We start from the raw sequence: 17371 nt of genomic DNA, 5'->3' as shown, positions 1-17371 counted from the left end.
ATTAAACAATTCCACAGGATATTCAAAAAGGATGCCTTATGAGTCAAATTTACGTTAGAGTTACATAAGTTTGATTCTAAAACTAAAGAATTCACATCCACAGGGGTAACACTGTTTTTTCATCTTTGAAGTTAACACACCTCCAGGGATTTTTTTGTCTTTTTGGCACTACTTGAGCAGACACTATGACTCTAATTGAATGATTACTCTTGCCAGCATCAGCAACCTAGACACAAAAGTTGGCTTTTGAGTAATATCTAAATCAATGATTTTTATCTGGAATGTACATTAAGTACAAAATCTTGGATCAACATTCAAAGGAGGTCATTAACTACATAGTTCAATTTATGAACAGCATCTAAATTGACAAATGACACTTTAATAGCCAAAATTTAATTTTCCAAAAAGATATTCTAATTATTGTTCCTATACCTAGAAACACTTTAAAGTGAAGGCTAGTCACAACTTCAACAATATTTCTTCAACGCGGTTTTCTCTTTTTGAATTAATTTTTAACATACCACCCTCTTGATCCTTTTTGGCTAAAGCCATAAAAATTTCTCTCTTTCTCCTTAGCTTGTTTGTCCTCCTTTTCTTTCTTAGCTCTTTATTATCTGTGATGATTGAGTAATTGCTTCCTGTGCTCCTTTTTTCTTTCCAGTTATGACTTTTTCTGTCCCTTGTTCAAATATGCATGACTCTGGGAATAGGTACGACACAATAGATCTGGGAAAGGATAAAATGCAGCTGGTGACTTCAGATGAGGAAGCTTTGAACATTTTCTTAAAAACATTTCTGTCATATTTACTATACTCTAATTAAGAATGAGGTTGATCATCTCGTAGTGATGGCTTCCAGTGCATCTCCTGAAGTTTTTTGTAGAGTTTAGATTTTTCTCCAGTTGATTGGTCCAAGTGCCACCCTTATCCTCAGTTTTTGCTTCTCCAGGCGTAGAGTTTATGAAAAGTTCTAGTATTCTAACCACACATTTCCTGCTTGAATTCAGAATTATTCAGCAGCTGAGCGGGTTTCATTTATCCTATATTTAGAGGAATGTCTATAAATTTTAGATAGGCATTGTAGCCTTGTTTATGTTTATAGGCAAGATTAATTATATAGCTTTGATTTATATATTTCCACATGAATTTAGAAGGGTGAATAGTTGAATTTTTTGTGGATCAACTTCACGGTTAAAACTTATCTGCAATAACATTTTATATCACTCACTAAATCTCTGAACACTTATTTTAATAGATGAAATGTAAATCCATGAGCAATTCAACAACATAACTTGAAATATATGACTGTTTTCTCCTTCTCTGTGATTATAGAGTTAGTGGTTCAAGTAGATTTATGGAAATTGATTCACATGGAAATAAGTAAAAGTTCATAGAGCAGGCGGATAGAAAAACATTTCTTTCGTAATTACTGCCTTATAATAAAATTCTATATCCTGTTCTTTGGTTCACAGAGTCCTTAGAATATTTTCAGTGTACTTGATAAACACAGGCATGTTTTACTTAAAAATCTCTCCTTGTGAGTAAAACTGAAAAGCATGAACTAAGAACTGTTAAGAATGAATTTGTTTATACTAAGTCTTATGGATCCTTTTACATTGAAGCTATCTCAGAAAAACTAGTTTCAGAGATAAACTTTCTACCATTAAGCTAACTATCGAGATATCTAATTTTGTAGGGGCAAGAGAGGGTGATGTTTAAAAATGCTGAACATTCTGATGACACCAGAAAAATATCAGATACAAATTCTTTCAAAATCTCCCATTTATTTTGTAGCATGTAAAGACGACATATGAATATTTGAACAACTTCCCTCCAATTTATTTTCCATTTTTTTTTACATTAATATAGGGAAGGATGATGGGTTCATAACACTAAAAATAATTGACACATGTATGTGAAATAAATCTATGCTTTCAAAATGCCTTTTTTATGACACAACTCCACAAAGTATAACAGTGAAAAGAAATGTATATTTAACCCCAATGCAGATTGGAAAATACATCTTTACTGAAGCCTCATGTAAAGGAAGAAATAAAGGGGCAGAGAAAGAGTGTGTTGGGTTGTGTTTACACCACTACAGTCTATGACAGAACATTCTACAAATGCATTAGGACATCTCAAAGTTTCAAGCAACTTATCCGTCTTGCATAATATTCTCCTCTAAACCCTTCAAAAAGCTAGTCCTTTCTCTCTTTTCTCTTTCTTCTCCCTTCTGGACTGATTTTTTTCTTCTATAGAATTAGTTCAAAGCTGCTGGTAAACACCACCAGTCTAGGCCTGTAAATACTAAATTTATTATTAAATAGCAATACTTGGGCTATAGTATTTACTTACTACAGCTTTGACTTTGTAATACAACAAACCTTCATTTGAATACCATTTTTTCCACTAAAATATGGGAATAAAAATATGTTGCTAATGTCATAAAGAGGAACACATGTACAATAAACACTTAGCTCAGAGATTGCACAAAATGGCAATCAGAAAACAAATGCTATCATTTGTCGAATGGATACATTTGATACATATTTCATTCAAACAATTTTACAGAAAGATCTGCATTTAAATCTAAGTTTTGAAAGAACTAATTTTCTTAAACTAGGAGAGATTAATATTTATAACAACTATGTTGTGAATCCTTCATAAAGAAAATGATTATTTCCTCTGATCTCAATGTGGTAGTTAAGAGTTTGGTTAGGTTAGGTAAATGATTTTATTTTCCAAACTAAAATTAGGTCTTCAAAATTCACAAAGTAAAATTAGTTCATAAACTCTCTTAAAAGAAAAAACCTTAAATGAGGACTGAGTCTCAATCCTTGGAAACCCGTACAACACATACAAAATATTTAATTCCAAATCAATACTTATCACCTATGTCATTGGACCAAATCAGTGTTTTGCAAATGTGACTTATCATCAAATCACCTGAAGCCCTTGGAAGAAGTTTGATTTTTGTATCATATTCCAAATCTACTGAATCAGGATTTCCAGTGGAAAGGTCTGTGAAAAAGCACCCCGCTACCCAAGAAATTATGATGATGAGCAAAGTTTGGGAAACTCCGAGTTAGATGACTGCTAAGACCAATTTCAGCTTCCGGTTTTTGACAGCCTATTTTAGGGAAGGAATTTTAATTGTAATGCAACACATTTGCTTAAAATGAGTAAGATTTTTGTGGCAATTACATAATCAAACTCCTTGCAAATTGAGAAAAAAAAATCTAAGTGGTAGCAGGAATAGAAGCAAAATTTTCAACAATTCACTTATGACTCTGATCACATATTTGGTGTGGTAATCAAAGAAAGAAATGATGATTTTGTTTTTCTTTGAAAAGTGATTCATATGTCCTTATAAATTTGATTACGAGCATGGCTAAACTTTCAGCACTAAAAGTTTGTTTCAGCAGTGCTAACCTACTTTTTGCATATTTTCCCCCAAAAATGTGGAAGGTGGTATGGTAGCTTGAATTAAAAGATCTATTTTTAATCTTAATCTGCATTCCTGTGCATATGAACACATTTGCAAATAGGATGCTTTAAAGATATATTATTGGTTAAGATGTGGGCTTAATAGTGCATAGGATTTATTTAAATATTGCCCAACTAAATCAGGGCCATACTTAATCCATATTACTGGCACACTTTACAATCAGAAGAAATTCAGATGCAACCAGAGAAGCCCACAGGAAGCTTCAATGGAATCTGAGAAGCAGAGATTGAGAGAGAGAGAGAGAGAGAGAGATGTCACCATGTGATGGAAGAAAAAGATGCAACCCAAGGAACCCAGTGATTGTGGCAAGCCAGCACCAGAATGCTACCGACTTCAGGGAGAAAGGTTTTCCTTGCATGTCCTTGCTCACACCTTGAATTTGGACTTTCAGTCTCTGAAACCATAAGAAAAAAAAAATGATAGTTGTTTGAACCAACACTTTGTGTGTTAATTGTCATAGCAGTTAGGCAAACTAAAATGATAAAATGTATGTTATTGATAGTTTACTTAGCGTTGTTCCTATTGCAGTTTCCTTAACTTATTTAGCAATATCCCAAACTGTCAAAATCATACCTAGTTAACTGATTGTATTAAAAATGTCACCAAGCACAATTTAACTTTTTATTAGTTTATAACTTAAAACACAATGCATTTTCAAAGATTTTATATAATCGATAATATATTAAATTTAAATGGATATTCCTCCTACAACTCTGCTAGTTAGCTGTTCTTGGTGTACCCACCAATCTTAAAGCATCATATCAAGAATTTTAACCAACACAAAGCTGATTCCTGCATTGAAAGCTCTGCTTTAAAACTACCACAACCCCGATCCTAAAACCTTTCTGAGATGCTACTAAGATTCACTCAAGGTAGTATTCTCTCTTACTGTGGTAATAAATTAGGCTTTGCCTGAAAAACTGTTTTACTATGTGCGTGTGGGAGTAGGGTTTTTGGGAGTTTGCAATTGACAGTCATATCCTTTTTTATTTGAAAGTTTATGATTTTTACGTCAATGATTTTAATACACACTTTTACACAGACTACTTGTATGAATTGCTATCACATTTCAAGGAAGAATGTACTATATAATTTTGTTTAGGCATGTTTTGTTTGCTTTAGACAATATACGAAACTATTTTAAGTCTATTACGGTTTGTTCTTTTTTTTACATTATCAGCATGAGACATTAATTACGATTAATTGTATTAATAAATTAAAGTAAGAACTCCATGGATGTCTCAATAGATGTCTAAAAGTTGATGATAAATTTCAAAAATTAATCTTTCTAGCTTTAAATCTACACAGATTTAAATTATAGTCAACATCTTGATAAGTTAAAAAATTAAACTAAAAATAGAATTTATAACAAGAATCAAATAAGATGAACATCTCTACAATTATATATAACATTTTTCTGGTAATACTATAAATGAAATACATTTGATATGCATAAGACTAACAAAGAGTTAAAATTACTACCCATTTTATAGCACAAAAAGACTGATGTGGCATATTTCCAAAATTATGTAGATTTTTAAAGAGGCACTTTGCCAGTTGTTTTTCTGGTTATGTTTGTTTGTATTTTTTACAGGCATCTTTTTGTCAATTCTAAATATCTATTCATTTTTTAAAATATTATTCATTTAAAACAAGGCATCAGTGGCCAAGAAAGATCAAATGGAGTTGAGAGGCTATTCTGGAGGCTATTCTAATGCAAACTTCGGTTAGATGGTGCTAATTGTCATGGTTTGCTAAACCCGAATCAACATCACTCCTGTTGGCTCCTAAGAACATGTAGGGCTTAAACTGAGAGTCTATAAGGGTTTCATACACTAATTTGTTTTTCTGAAACCTATAATTCCCTGAGGGTTCCTAAGTTAGATAAATCCTGAAACCCAGAAGGACCAGTCTCTCTAGGATTATTAGTTAATTACATCCCTCTCTCCTTTATTGTTGACACCCCTTCTCAACATGAAAATGTCAGAAGGGACATTGCCCAAAGAATCCTACCGATTGGAGAAGGATGGAAGGAGAAGGAGGTGGTGTAACAGAGAAAATAGGATTTAACAAGCATGGCTGCTGAATCACTGTATTAATATTCCTTGTAGCCTCCAATGTTTTGGAGCGGTTAGAAGGAAAAGTCTGAGATAGCGGAATGGTAGCTCATGACAAACTCTGGGATCTGTTCTGTAACTACTTATTGAAGTGTGTTTTGAAAATTATTGCTTTTTTCTTTCTTTGTTTTGTATATAAATTTTATAATGAAAAACTTAAAAAAATTCATTTATATATTTTTAAATAATTTATTAAAGTAACATTCACATACCATAAAATTAACCATTTTAAAGTGAACAATTCAGTGGCATTTAGTACAGTAACAATGTTGTGCAACCATCACCTATATTTATTTCCAAAACATTTCCATCACTCTAAAGTAAAACCACTTACACTTTAAATAGTTTAACCCCATCATTCTTCCTCCAACACCTGGGAATAATTAAAGATGAATACTTGACTTGACATTCCAGTGTTTTCAAAAAATATTCTTAGCTCTCCATTCTTTTGGGTTTTGTACTTGGTAAAAATATACTCACTAACTCTAGATTTTTGAATTAAATTGTTTGATCTTAATACTGTGACTCAATAAAGAAAAAATCTTGTTAGTATAATTTCAAATTAGCAAAAAATTTTATTAGTATAATTTTTAAATTATCTCAAAATTAAACCAAATTAATTTTTCCACTTTAGTGCTTATCTTTTAAAAATCCATTATTTGCCATTTATATAAAGGAATTGAAAACAAACTGCATTTCTTTTAGCAAGTAGATTTGAAATTTCAAAAAAAATCCTCATCAAAATATATTTAACTTAAAAAAATCATATTCTCCAGTGAACCCATAAGTTATTGCTCAAAGAAAAAGAAGAAAATAATACTCTCTTGAAGGTTTGTTTAGTTACTTTAAATAACTGTCATTGTAATATTTGAATAAAATATTTTAGTAAACATGATAAAGGATAAAGCACTTTAAAAATGAAGATGGTAGACCAGGAAAAATAATTTAAGTGATAGCAAAATCATTTGCAGTCAATAAACCATTATCCATACCCATTCTGTTAACAAGAGATAAAATGAAGGAGACATAAAAACATACTAATAACCAGTACTGATTTCTAAAATCCATATGAATGAATGCTCAATCTCAGCAATGATCTCTAATGAAGTGTCATATTTTCACATATAATATCCTCAAAGATACAGTGAAATAGACACTCTTGTATCTTGACAGGCAGATATGAACATTGAAACAACCTTTTTCAGGAGCAGAGTAGTAGTGAATGTCAAAAGCTTTAAACATACCTGAGGTATTTCACCTATTATTTCTGCATCCATGAGTTTGTCTTAAGAAAAATATTTGAGGTTGACACAAAGAATGATGCATGAGTGTTAATTGTAACTTTTAAATAGTAGCAAATATGTGAATAAACTTTACTGTGCACGAAAGATTAAATAGTTAAGCCAACGATCTGAAATACCATGAAACTATCCAAGTGATTTAGCAGAACATCTAATTTTATGAGAAAATTTTCTTAATATGATATCCTTGAAAAAAATGTAGTATGATTTCATTTTTTGAAGCAACGTATTTATTGCAAGGTATATATGCCAAAATACATATGTCTGAGTATAGAGAATTTGAAACTGGATATAAACACTGAAACATGAACCTAGTAATCTAGTCACAAAAATAATGGATTAACATTTTGAATGAAGGATTTTATTTTAAAATTTTCATAGCACATTACTTTGGCAGAAGATATTAATACATTAGTAAATTATTTTATTATGATAAAGCTGAGACCAGGATAGTTATGAACAATTGATTTCCATGATGAAATATTTCATGTGAGAAAAATGCTGTAATTATTACCATTTAATAGTTATTAAGAGTAGGAGGACATGCTTAGCACAGTCACCCATTTAGATAACACTACTTACGAATTATGTTCATGATTCTAGGCACTTGGGAAACATCAGTTAACACATCAGACAAAGCCCCTGATCCATGCAGGATGTTCTAATGGAGTAAGATTGAACTATTATGTAGTGTTAACTGTGTGCCAGGCACCGCTCCAAGTGCTTTTCAAATAATAAGCTATTTAATCCTCATAAGCACCTTGTGAGGTACGTACTCATCATTCATATTTCAGAGATTGGGAAACTGAGGAAGAAGCACAGAGAGTTTTAGGTCTATTTGAGGTCATATAGCTAGTACAGGGTAGAGCTAGGGTTCAAACCCAAATATGCTCTTAAACGATATTTGATTGCCTCATTTTTAGTCTTCGTTTTATTTTATTTTTCATGGTAAATAAATGCTGGATGCCTGCTAAAGGTATTTTCCAACTAAATATCGTTCTTTACACCAAAATTATTTTAATACTTATTCTCTAAGACATTGCACTACCATGTTGTGTCAGAACAGATCAGTGCAGAAACACATTTTTCCCTTTGTGGAAGCTGAGAATTTTGCTGCATGGTATCATTGAACCAACTTATTTTTCTTCACTGCTTTCATTTGCAAATAATTTACACTTCAAAAAAAAAAAAAACAGAGAATTTCATTTTTTTTTATGCCCCACTGTGATCCAACTCATTTTGTTGTTAACTAAAGTGCACATTAAGGTAAGGCAGAGAATTGTCTCATAATTATTAACAGGCATTAAAATGAATTTTACTAGTATAACAGAAGGAGATATTTAATTTCATTGCTTGCTATTATACTGAACTAAATTCTAAATTACAAGGATTTGTAATTGGAACTTAATTGGAACAATTAAGTATATTTTTTAAATGATGAATCAAGAAAAATACTTTTCCCCTCATAAAATTACATATTTATTAAAATATCTCAGGTTACTCTGGTAGTGCAACTATAGTTCATTTATTCTGCATCCATGGTTTACAATTGCCTAGGAAATTTCAAGAAAGATAGAGTTAATGAAATCCTTGGTTTCCTGTAATTTTCAACTCTTCATTGGAAAGACTCAACAAACGACATAAATCTGCTGGTGCAGCACATACAAGGGAAGCTGTAATTTCTTGGAAGAAGACAGCAGAGGTGAAACTTTGTTGTCTGAACTGTTTGGAGAGAAGCTAATGCAATGACTGCAATTTTTGCATCTATCAGAACAAGGATGTTTCAGCATCCATTTGTACAGCAAGTGGAGGGATGTGCAGTTTCCCCTGTTGGTTGCTATGACTTGGAAGTCCACATGATTCTCCTGGCACCTGGAGGACAATCATGAAGTTATAAAACATTATTGAATTGCATATTGTCCTGAAGTTAGGGAAACCATCTCTCATTTGTACCTTTTCTCTCATCTGAAAAGGTCTTGGATTATCAGTTCCTGCATTTCATGTCTCAGGAAATGGGAATCTAAATTTGCAAATCATTAAAGACTCTTTTTTTATTGGCTACAGGATCACCACTGTAAAAAAAAAAGGCCCCAGAAATCAAACCTGCGCATTTACTAATGAACTTGTATGCATAAATAGGTTATAAAGGTATTATCTATTTAAGGGGGCTAATTTGATAGGAGAAATCCAAAATGACAAACCAAAAAACAAGTGGTTGCTACTCTGGACAGCTGAAGAGAAACTCCGAGAACTGTAAAGAAACTAATATTGAAGCAGAAAACTTACTATGCAGCTAAAAATGTTTTGTAAATCTTATGAATTGAAATTAAAGACAAGAATGGCTGCTGCTGGAAACTTGTCTGGGTAAAGAAGAAATCTTAGAATAGAGGGGAAAATATAGAAAGAAATGAACAGATGAAAAAGAAATAGATTTTGAGGGCAATTATAACAGTTTATACTTTCATGTCACCTAAATGGATGATGCTGTTATTGAATACTTCAATTTAAGGGCCAAGTACAGAGTCTTGAAGCAGAATTCATGTTGTAAGAAAAAAAAAATGCTACTTGGCTTTCAAAAATTTTAAATTAGGGTGGTGCGATGGTGGCTTAGTGGCAGAATTCTCACCTGCCATGTTGGAGGCCCAGGTTCGATTCCCACTGCCTGCCTAGGCAAAAAAAAAAAAAAAAAAAAAAAAATCCCAAGTTATTTGAGCATAGCCCTGGAATTTGGATTCGGGGAGAAACAGGTGATTACAGTGCAGCATGATACATAGTATTGTTGTACTACAAGGATTTCTTTGGGATGATGTTGCATAGTTGAGAAGGGCATATAAATCATATTACTAGATAGAGAGTATTTTTGATAGAGGAAAGCTAAATCTTGAATGGAGTGAAATGGACAGTCAGGTAAAGTGGTGAAGTTATTCTAGCTAGGAAAAAAGAGCCTATAAAATAGTCAAGTTTTCAAGAGAAGAAAAAATTATCTGGGAAAGTAAAAGTTGACAGTGTAATTGGAGCAAATACTAGGTGAGGGAAAAGGTCAAGAGATGAGTTTGGAGGACTAAGGAAGCTTCAAATCATGAAAGACCATGTTTATCTTGCTAAGGTGCTTAGTATTCATCCTACAAGCAACTGGAAAGCATCGAGAGTTTCTTTTCTTTTTTGTAAATAATATTTTAATGCAATCAACTTGCTTTCAAAATTGAGAACATTCTGTAGAAACACAAGACTTGGGGTGAAAGGAGCAAAGAGATGAGTGCTTAGATAAATAAACAGAAAAGAAGTGTGGTAGATTGTTCCAAAGATGCCCCAGCGTTTCCTCTGTCTTTGTACACATGTGTCTCCTAACATTACTAAGTGGCATCTGTTTCCCCTCTCTTTAACATGCAGTGACCTTGTGAATTATTTTGATCAACAAAACAATGCAGAAGTGACACAGTACTATAGCAGCTCCTGCTTTCATTTTCTTAGAACCCTGAAGCACCAGGTAAAGTGGTCCCTCCATACTGCTGGAGAGATGTAGAAATACAGAGAAAATGATGCCCACTTAGCCTCCAACCATTTCAGGGACCATAGCTGAGATACCAGAGGAAGCCATTTTGGACATTTTCAGCCCTAGTAGAGCTCACAGTTGAATGCAGCTGTGTTAATGACTCTCCCACATGGAGCAGAGATAAATCATCTTGGAAGAGTCCTGACCAAGTACAGAATCATGGGCAAATAAGTAGTTGTTATTTTAAGCCACAAGATTTTGGGGTGGTTTATTTTAGAGCAATCTCGAAAACTGAAAAATCAAGTAATAAGATTAAAAAAATGTTAGGGAAGTAGAACTCAAATGACGTGGAACCTGTTTATATGAAGGGTGAAAGGAAGAGAAACATCTCAAGAAGAGCTTCTTGGATTGTTGCTTGAGAATTTCACAGTGGAATGATGTCCCAGTTAATAAGATATGGAAGAAGAAAATGGAAGAAGTTTGATTTTGGATAGAGAGGTATTTGGAAAGTTGGTAAACATTGCTTAGAGCTCAGGAGAATATTTGAGGCTGAAGTTCATGTTTAAGAATCACCAGAACAATGGTGCTGGCTGAGGTACAGAGTGGATGGAAGCAATCTGGCATACCCATCGGAATCACCGTGCAGTTACATTTTATACCTCTTTCTGTCCTCTCAGAAGTTCCAGTAAACTAATTATTATCAACTTTGGTAGTACATTAGAGATACCTGAGGTGATTACAAAAGATCCCCAGTATCCAGACTGAGCCCCAGTTCAAATAAATTAGGATCTATGGGGTGGGATCCTAGAACCAATGTTTTTTAAAGTTCTCCAGGTAATTCCAATGTGCAGCCAGTTAAGAGAAGGAACCACTTTTTACTCAGCTGAGAAGAGAGGATATGCATAGTATAAAATACTTCCCTGGATGATTCTGATATATCATTACCTTGGCTGAAAATTCTGGCTGTAACCCATGTAATTAGAAATCCCAAAGTTCACAATTCTATAATATGCAAAATTAATACAGTTATTTTAAAAATAATTAAAATATAGCATACTGTCAAAATATTTTGTGCCAAAAAATACTTTCTTTTTCCTATCATAAAGTTTGTTTTATTTACCTTTATCTTCAGTGATAGGAAAACTAAAGAGCTCATGTTAAATTTATCACTGGCTAAATTTTAATTAAATTTGAATAAAAAGTTTCAGAAGCACACTTGATTCTATTTATAATGCAAAAACAAAATGATAATTTTGCTTAAACATTCAGTACTGATATTTAAAATATTGTATAATCTTTATGACTGTAACAACAACAGTAACAACAAAATCAGGTATGCACTGTTCAGGGATTTACCTACTGAATATAAGCTTTGCAATTATGGTGCATTAGACTTTTCAAAATTAGATGTAACCCTCTTTTCCTGGTTAGGCCTTCTTGGATTCTTTTTTTTTTTTTTTTCACATGGGCAGGCACCGGGAATCGAACCCGGGTCCTCCGGCTTGGCAGGCAAGCATTCTTACCTGCTGAGCCACCATGGCCTGCCCTTGGATTCTTTTAAAGGCAACTAAATGGTAGTCTTAGAACAACAAGACATAGAAACAATTCAAAGGATTTTTAGTATCTCTTTATTTTCTGTCAGTATTCAGATATTACCTGTATTCTTTCTAGCACCCTACTGTAAGTCAAATTGCTGTGAATCTCTGAGATTCTTCATCTGTCGCACAGTTAAGAACAAGTAAACATGATTTCTGGACAAAATTACATTAAGTATAACATCTTCTGGGGATGAACACACAAATCGTGACATAATTTGAAAGTCACAATTTATTAATTCAACTTTTTTTCTCCAAAACGAAAAGGAAAACAGTATGTCTTCCACAGTGAAAATCAGGACTATAAAGGAATTTTTCCAAAGGTCTCCTTGATTCATGGAAACATAATATGCTTATTCTCCTTTACTGCCACCTCTTGCCTAACTTCTAATAATTATTTGTTCAATTGCCATTATAAAACCATATAATTTTTTATCAATTTAGCTTTAATTCCCTTATCATTATTGTTTCACATATTGCTTCTTTCAGACTCTCATCTTTCATTGGGATTCTATTACTTGTACATCTTATTCTATCTTTTAGGTCTTTACCCTCTCTTTTATTTATCTTTTGGTCTGGAACATTATTCTAGACATTTCCTCCAAAGTTATCATACCATTTGGTCATTTGTACTTCAGCCGTGCTTGAACAATTTTTAAACTTCTAGGTTGAACTTACTATCAGTTGTTATGTATATTTTAAAATCTAGACTCTCTATTTGGCAACTTGATTTGCTCCACTGCTGTGCTATAATTCTTAAATTTTTTTCTTTTTATCTCTTTGGACGTCATTTGCACAGTTACTTTATTGTCTGTTTTTGACAACACTTACATCTGGAGCATATGAATATGTTTTTATTGCCTGTATTTTTTCATTGAATTGTTTTTTTATTCATGTCATCCTGTCTCCTTGGGTATCTGCTCACTTTTTAATTGTGTGCTGGACACTGAATTTACAAAATTATTTATAAAAATAATTCAAGGCCTAAGATGATGCTAACATCCTGTAGGTCGTTTGCTTCTCCCAGGTGTTTTTTTTTGTTGTTGTTCTGAATGACCTAGCCTTAACATTATTGGAAACAGAAAAAAAATTATCTATTTTGAAACATTCTCTAGAAAATATAACCAGTTTTTATTATTTTTCTTTTCAACCATTTTTAGAAATATTAATTCTTCTTGGTTTGTTTTAATTCATTACGGCTTTATTTTAAACTTACCATATTCAAAGTACATTGTTAGGTCTGAATAACCATAATGGTTAATACATTCCTGACCTGAAAGAACTTAAAATATAACCAAGGCAATAAGAGCAGCAAACAAATGGAGATATTATAATTAAGTATAAGGTAAGGTATAGATAAACAAATCAGTTTGGAGTTTTAAAGGGGAGACATTACCAGAAGGCAGAATACTAGGAAGGATTTCATCGAGCAAGTGACAATTGTGATGAATTAATTTAGAAGGAATGGTACAGTTTTATCAGGCAAGCAATATGAAAGTCTCATCTACCAAACACATGTCAGAGTGGTCTTTCCCAATGCAGACCTGTTAATGCCACTATTTTGCAAAACACTTCAATAAAAACTAGTTAAATTGAATTCTGTATCATGGTGTACTGGGTCTCTGTGATTTGGGCCTTGATTTATTTTCTAAACTTATTTTGATTTTACTTCTTCCCAATTTATGCATCAGTGTTCTGAAAACATTTCCCTGTTCTTATCTGAAAACTTCTCTATTCACCTGGAAAGTTCTTTAAACTATACCCTTATATGAAAACTAAAAATTTTATTTTTTAATTACCTCAAGAATCATCTCCTCAAGGAGGCTGCTTAGGTTATCTACTGCTGCATTAAAAACCACCTCCAAAACCAGCAGTTCAGATGAACAACCTCTGAATTTGCTCATAATTCTGCAATCAGAGCTGTGCTCAGCTGAGTATTCTTGAGCTCATTTGCTGGTGGAAAGTTGTGTAGTCTGCATTCAGCTGGCAGATCAGCTAGGGGAACAACTCGCTTGCAAAACTGGAATAGTTATTCAAAAGAAGTACTTATTATTGTACAGCTGCTCTGTCTGTTCTTTCCAGAGCTGTTCTCTAAGCCCTGGCAGAACTACCTCTTTGGATTTCATCACCCTGGATCTTTTAGCATCTGACTTCCCACTGGATTGAACAATAGGGAGGCACTAGGAGACATCCATATGGAAGAGTGAAAGGAGAGGGAATCTTTATTGAAGACTTTAATAAACAGATTATTTATGGAAGAATGAGAAGGGATAAAGGAGCCAGCAAGAAAGCTTGAGGTGACCAAGGACTAGCAACAGTGGGGAACAAAGTCCACCCTGACATGAAAGTGCAAGGAAAGGGAAGATGTTATTGGAACCTGGTGATAACTGGAGTCACAGAAAGGTAGGGAAGGGCTACCTTCCAAGAGCTGAAATTGGGGTGTGGGGAGGCACAGCACCTACTAACATCCAGACACAAAGTAGTAAGAGAACAATTAAGTTCTCTTGTTTCAGCCTTGGTTAAAGTTATATTTGAAATTGCAATAAGAAACACTGAGAGGCAGAGAAGGGCAAGAGGAATGCTTCTGACTCATTATGCTTTTCTGTATGCAAAACAAAAGAAAGTCAAAGAAAATTTACAAATTAGGTATCATGAAGACACAATGAAGAAACGGTATTACCCAGGCAGTGATAAAGGCACTGCTCAAAATAGATGTATTGATAGTTGTACCTCATGGGTGTAAAACTGAGTTCTTCAAATGTTGTAAAGAAAGAGGCAGTGGTTACAGCACATGGCCACTGGACCCACATGGACTATGCAGATTCCATCTCTGCCACTAGGTAGTGGTATGATTTAAAACAAGTTAGTTGACTTCTTTGTGCCTCAGTTTCCTCATACATTTAGCAAAGACAAATATAGTATAAAAATACCTACCTCAGAGGATTGTTGATGTGAGGACTAAATAATTTAATATCTGTCTAAAGTGCTTCAAGGTGCGACCACCATATGAAGAATTCTTTTGTTATTATTTTATTTGCTGAAGAAATGTGAAAAGTCTCTGTATATTTTTTAATTGCGGAAGTTAATAGCTACTTGTGTGGAATAGAGCCCTTGAGGTTATGATCACTGCTAACTTGTTTTACAGGTTTCATTTAGGGAATTCTACTTGCTTATTCTATGCATGTTCTAGTAAATTATATTTGGTAAGATATATTTGTTGTAGGAAATTGAAATTACCCCATATAAATTGAAATGTGTACACCAACATTATGATGATTAACTTTCTGTCTGTGAAGTATGAAACAGTCCTTGATGTTTGCTGCAATATTTAACTTATTTCTGAGAAAGCGCCACATCATTTTGTTTTGGCAATCTTCCTATTTGCCCAATGAAAAAATAAATTGTTTGTAAAATATTGAGTCCTAAAACAAAATGGGGTAGCATTTTTCAAAATAAAGAAAGATAAATATGTCAATCAAAATAATTTAATCCCAAACATTAAAACCAATATTTAGCTATGGCCTTGCTAAGAATAACACCAATTTGTCCAGTATAATTGATAACAGTGGCCCCTTTTGCTCTCAAAGTTTCCTAGCTTGGATAACAAATTATATAGCCACCGCAGATAGTGGATTTTATCTGTGCAAATGCCCTTATATTGCAACATGGTCCAAGAATTGAGCATTAAGGTGGTGGTCAGAGCTGATCTGATATGATGATTGATTTCGCAAGAGGCTGAGGGTTTTCATCCCAACTGACCCAGGAATGACTCTCTCCTCATGATTTCTCCCTACACTCCTCTGCTCCCTACATCTTTCCCTAATCCATCTTTAGAGATTCATTACTGTTGACTATTGGGGAGCAGAGGAGTGGGGAGAGAATACTTTGGTAGTATTCCAGTAAAAAATGGAATCTAGGGGTGAGTTCCGGTATTTCAGGGCGGAGCAGGCGGAAGTAAGAGTGAGAAGTGGCTGCAAAGCCGAGCGGAGGAGGCAGGAAGCCGAGAGCGAGCAGTAGTTGGGTGGGCACCATGGCCGGAATCACCACCATCGAGGCGGTGAAGCGCAAGATCCAGGTTCTACAGCAGCAGGCCGATGATGCTGAGTAGAGAGCCTAGCGCCTCCAGCGGGAAGTGGAGGGAGAAAGGCGGGCCCAGGCACAGGCTGAGGCTGAAGTGGCCTCCTTGAACCGACGGATCCAGCTGGTTGAAGAGGAGCTGGACCGTGCTCAGGAGCGCCTGGCCACTGCCCTGCAAAAGCTGGAGGAAGCAGAGAAAGGTGCTGATGAGAGCGAGAGAGGTATGAAGGTTATTGAAAACCGGGCTTTAAAAGATGAAGAAAAGATGGAACTCCAGGAAATCCAACTCAAAGAAGCTTAGCACATCGCAGAGGAGGCAGATCGGAAGTATGAGGAGGTGGCTCGTAAGTCGGTGATTATTGAAGGGAATTTGGAGCGCACTGAGGAACGAGCTGAGCTGGCAGAGTCCCGTTGCCGAGAGATGGATGAGCAGTTCAGACTGATGGACCAGAACCTGAAGTGTCTGAGTGCTGCTGAAGAAAAGTACTCTCAAAAAGAAGACAAATATGAAGAAGAGATAAAGATTCTTACTGATAAACTCAAGGAGGCAGAGACCCGTGCTGAGTTTGCTGAGAGATCGGTAGCCAAGCTGGAAAAGACAATTGATGATTTGGAAGATAAACTGAAATGCACCAAAGAGGAGCATCTGTACACAAAGAATGCTGGACCAGACTCTGCTTGACCTGAATGAGATGTAGAGCCCCCCAGTACCACCCTGCCGCTGCTCCTCCCTTTGACCCCGACTCCGCCTGAGGCCAGCCTGCCCGAAGCTGACCTTTAAACTGAGGGCTGATCTTTAACTGGAAGGCTGCTTTCTCCTCTCGCCGCCGTACACCCCCACACCCATCCACCCACCTACCCCTGGCCCCGTGTCTTTTTCACCAAACTGTCTCTGCCTCTCCCAGAGATTGCAGCTGGGCTAGGGGCTGAGCACCTTTGGGAACAACATTTAAGGGAATGTGAGCACAATGCAAGTGTCTTTAAAAGCATATTGTGATGTATACATATTGTAATTACCCCCCTTTTTGTTGTTGTAGCAACCATTTGTAAGACATTCCAAATAATTCTATAGCTCTGAAGTAGTAATCTAATCCCTTTCTCATTTTTGGAAGGTAACTTTTCAGCTTCATACACATTGCTCTCTCCAAAGAAGAGGGAAAGAGGTATGGGCCTGCCTCGCTGAGAACTAAACATAGCCCAGGGAAAGACTCATTGAGGGAAACCTCATTGCTCTATACAAAGCACCAGCCAAACCAGAAAGGTGATTCTAGGAGTTAGCCT

At 34.8% G+C, this 17371-nt stretch overlaps 1 pseudogene; it reads left to right on the top strand.

Moving 5' to 3' along the window:
- The first annotated feature begins 15951 nt into the window (after nt 1-15951).
- LOC143690205 (tropomyosin alpha-3 chain pseudogene) lies at nt 15952-16788 on the top strand (annotated as a pseudogene).
- Nucleotides 16789-17371: the final 583 nt, after the last annotated feature.

The sequence above is a fragment of the Tamandua tetradactyla genome, chromosome 7, assembly GCF_023851605.1.
Source record: "Tamandua tetradactyla isolate mTamTet1 chromosome 7, mTamTet1.pri, whole genome shotgun sequence".
Lineage (NCBI taxonomy): Eukaryota > Metazoa > Chordata > Mammalia > Pilosa > Myrmecophagidae > Tamandua > Tamandua tetradactyla.
This window is presented reverse-complemented; position numbering and strand designations above follow the sequence as displayed.